At 40.2% G+C, this 4,200-nt stretch overlaps 1 pseudogene across 1 annotated transcript; it reads right to left on the minus strand.

Moving 5' to 3' along the window:
- Positions 1-2,586: 2,586 nt before the first annotated feature.
- On the minus strand, positions 2,587-3,729 carry LOC128591916 (voltage-dependent anion-selective channel protein 2-like; annotated as a pseudogene). Its single transcript, XR_008381705.1, has one exon. The product of XR_008381705.1 is annotated as a voltage-dependent anion-selective channel protein 2-like (transcript).
- Between the last annotated feature and the right edge of the window lie 471 nt (positions 3,730-4,200).

Raw genomic sequence — 4,200 nt, forward strand, 5'->3', positions numbered from 1 at the left:
CAAAAACTTCTCAAATTTTATTTTATTTTATTTTTATTTATTTATTTATTTTTGAGACAGAGTCTTACTCTGTCACTCTAGCTAGAATGCCATGTCATCATCGTAGTTTACAGAAACTCCAAACTCTTGGGCTCAAGAGATCCTCTTGCCTCAGCCTCTCAAGTAGCTATAACTACAGTGAGCTTCACAACACTTAGTTTTTCTATTTTTCGTAGAGACAGGGTCTTACTCTTGCTCAGGCTGGTCTCGAACTCTTGAAGCAATCCACCTGCTTTATAGATGTGAGTCACAGCACCAGCCCTAAATTTGATTTTTTAAAAACAGTAATCTACACCATAAAGAAGCTCGACAAACTCCAAGTAGGATAAACTCAAAGAGATCCACACCTAGACACATCTTAATGAAATTGCTGAAAGATAAAGAGAGAATTTTAAAAGCAGCAGGAGAGAAAAGACTCATCATATATAGAAAATCTCAATAAGCTTAACAGCTGATTTCTCATCAGAAACCATGGAGGATGGATGGCAATGAGATAGCATGTTCAAAGTGCTGAAAGAACAACTCAACCAAGAATTCTATATCTAGCAAAACTCTTTCAAAAATAAAGTACAGTAGACACTTAACATGCCAATGTTCATTGCAACATTATTCACCATAGCTAAAAGATGGAAGATGGAGACATCCCAAATGTTCCTCAATGAATGAATCGATAAACAAAATGTGGTATCTGCACACAATTAAAACATTATTCAGCCATAAAAAGAAATGAAGTTCTGATATATGCTATAACATGAATGAACTTTGACTTCAGTATGCTAAGTGAAATAAGCCAGATACAAAAGGAAAAATATTGTATAATTCAACTTAGATGAGGTACTTAGAATAAGCAAATTCATAGAGAAAGTAGTTTAGAGATTACCAGGTGTTGGTAGAAAGGAGTAATGGAGAGTCGTTACTTGACACTGGGGTTGTTTTTTGTGACAGAATCCTGTTGTGTCCTCTAGGTTAGAGTGCAGTGGTGTCATCATGGGTCACTGCATACTCAGTCTCCTGGGCTAAGTGATCCTGCCTCACCCTCCAGAGTAGCTGGGACTACAGACACCACCACCGTGCCTGGCTAATTTTTTCTACTTTTAGTAGAGACAGAGTGTTGCTCTTGCTCAGGCTGGTCTCAAAGTACTGAGCTCCAGTGATCCTTCCCCCTCAGCCTCCCAGGGTACTAGAATTACAGGTGTGAGCCACTGCATCTGGCCAAGTTATTATTTAATATTTACAGAGTTCTTGCTTGGCATGGTGTAAAGGTTTTGGGAATAAGTTGTGGTGGTGGTTGCACAACACTGTGATTAATTAATGTCACTGAATTGTGGCTTTAAAATTTTAACATTTAAAAACAGTTAAAATAGCAAATTTTATGTTAATTGTATTTCACAACAATAAATAAAAAGAAGAAGTTAAGACAGTCTCAGATAACCAAACATCTAGAATTTATTGCTAGCAGATTCCCCCCCCCCCTTTTTTTTGTTTTTGCAGTTTTTGACGGAGGCTGGGTTTGAACCCACCACCTCTAGTATATAGGGCCGGCACCCTACTCCTTTGAGCCACAGGTGCTGCCCGTAGATCCCCCTCTTACAAGAGATACTAAAGAGAGTTTTTCAGGCAGGAGTGAAAGGACGTTGGATAGTAACTCAAATCCACATGAAGAAATAAAGAACACCAGTAAAGGTAACTATATAGGTAAATATAGAAGGTAGGATAACATAAATTTGTTTATTTTTGCTATAACCTTTTTTTTTTTTTCCTGGCTTGGTGCCTGTAGCTCAGCGGGTAGGGTGCCAGCCACATACACTAGAGCTGGCAGGTTCAATCCCGGCCCAGGCCTGCCAAACAACAAGACAACTAGAACAAAAAAAAATAGCCAGGCTTTGTGGCAGGCACCTGTAGTCCCAGCTACTTGGGAGGCTGAGGCAAAAGAACTGCTTAAGCCCAAGAGCTGGAGGTTGCTGTGAGCTGTGACGCCATGGCACTCTACCAAGGGTGACATAGTTAGACTTTGTCTCAAAAAAAAAAAAAACACATTTTCCCCCCCTCAGAGAGGGTCTTACTCTGTCACCTGAGCTACAGTGCCATGGCACCATGATGGCTCACAGCAACCCCAAACTCCTGGGCTCAATTGAGCCTCCCTGCTCAGCCTCCTGAGTAGCTAGGACTACAGGCTCATGCCACCATACCTGGCTGATTTTTCTATTTTTTGTAGAGCATCTCACTTTTGCTCAGGCTGATCTCAAATTCCTAGCTTCAAATGATCCTCCTGCCTTGGGCGCCCAAAGTGCTAAGGTGTAACTATTTTTCCTTCAATTTATTTTATTTTTTTAATGTATATTTGTTTTATGCATGATTTGTAATGTTCTGGGATACCAAAAGTAATTCTAACGATGGCTGAATTAAACAAAAATGTTTTAACCACATCTTGAAACATCCGCTGATCTATCTCATTCACTGGCAATATTCAGTGTTTAAAGGAACATAAAAAACATGCACACAATTGCACAGTTTTCATAAAGGTCTATTTCATTATTGGTGGGTAGCACATTTAATAGTTAAATACATTTAAATAATGTATAGGTGACTGCATGAGCGTAGCATTGGTAACTAGATAGATAACCAATTCAACTAGAAACCAACTAACAATTAACTGTCTAAATATTTAAAATACAGCTCTTGTTTGATCATCCTTTGTTTTGATCACCTTCTTGGGGAGAAAAGAGCCTGCTGGTCACCATGGAAATATATTAAGGCCAAATCTTCTGATATCCATTCCCAAAGGTTTCTTTTCAGTTAGATTAAGCCTCCAACTCCAGGGCAAGCCCAAGTTTGTGGCCTCCAGCATTAATATTCTTCCCATCTACGAGAGGAGACAGTGTAAGCTTCACACCAGGCCTCAGAGTTTGAGTGTAGCCCACTCCAATTAAACTAGAGTTGTTGACTTTTGCAGAAATGGAAGCAGTGGGATCCAACTGGTACTTCGCTGCAATGCTAAAACGAGTGCAGTTGGTACCTGATGTCCAAGCAAGGTTTACCGAAGTGTCAAGGTCTTCACATACTTTCTGATAAATTGATCCTCCAAATTCTGTCCATCATTGACATTAGTGTGTAGCTGGAAGTCCCCAGTCTTGTAGCCTACTGCAAAGTTATTCCTTGTCAGCTTTGATTTGGCACTGTCAAAGGTCATCTGATACCCAGCAAGCCAGCCGTCATCACCAAAGACAGCTGAACCATGGACTGCAGGTCCAGCAAAATCAAAGTCAAGATCACAACCAAGATTTATACACTCCGTCCTGTAAGAGGACTTGATTTTACCACTCTTCTTTCCTGTGTTTGGCGAGAAGGTAGTATCAAATGTCACTTTCAAACCTTGACAAATCTGGTCTTCAATTGCGATTTCAGTTCCCAAAGTGTTCTCAATGTTCCATTTTTCTATGAAAGTCAGACCATACTCACACCATTTATATTTGGTCTCCAAAGTGCCAGTAACTTTACCAGTGTCTGTGTCAGATGAACCAGATGTTGAGAATTCCACACCACTGCATGACTGTGTTTTCACATCTAGTTTCACCAACCCAAAACCAAATCCTTTGTAGAAAATATCTCTGGCAGCTTTGCCAAGGTCAGCACATGATGGAGGATTACACATTGGCCGCGTGCACATCTGTCCCATAGGCCGCGGCTGGAGGGCAAAGTGAAACTCCTTCAATTTAATTTAAAAGACAATTGCATATAAGGCAACAATTATAAAGCTGTACTGGTAGACTTATAATGTATAAAGATGTAATTTGTATGACTTTGATAGAACAAAGAAGGGGAAAGAACAGAGCTATACAGAAGCAAAATTGTATACTATTGAAAAGAAATTGGTATTAATCAGAACTAGAGTGTTATAAGATATTGATTTTAGTCCTGAGAGCAACCATTTAAAAACAAAACTCAAAAAAATGTTTTTAGAAATGAGAATTAGGGGCTTGGTGCCCATAGCACAGTGGTTACAGCACCAGCCACATCCACCAAAGTTGGCGGGTTCGAGCCCGGCCCAGGCCAGCTAAACAACAATGACACTGCAACAGAAAATAGCCGGGCGTTGTGGTGGGCACTTTAGTCCCCACTACTTGGGAGGCTGAGGCAAGAGAATCACTTAAGCCCAAGAGT

The sequence above is a fragment of the Nycticebus coucang genome, chromosome 8 (genome assembly GCF_027406575.1).
Source record: "Nycticebus coucang isolate mNycCou1 chromosome 8, mNycCou1.pri, whole genome shotgun sequence".
In the NCBI taxonomy this organism is placed as follows: domain Eukaryota; kingdom Metazoa; phylum Chordata; class Mammalia; order Primates; family Lorisidae; genus Nycticebus; species Nycticebus coucang.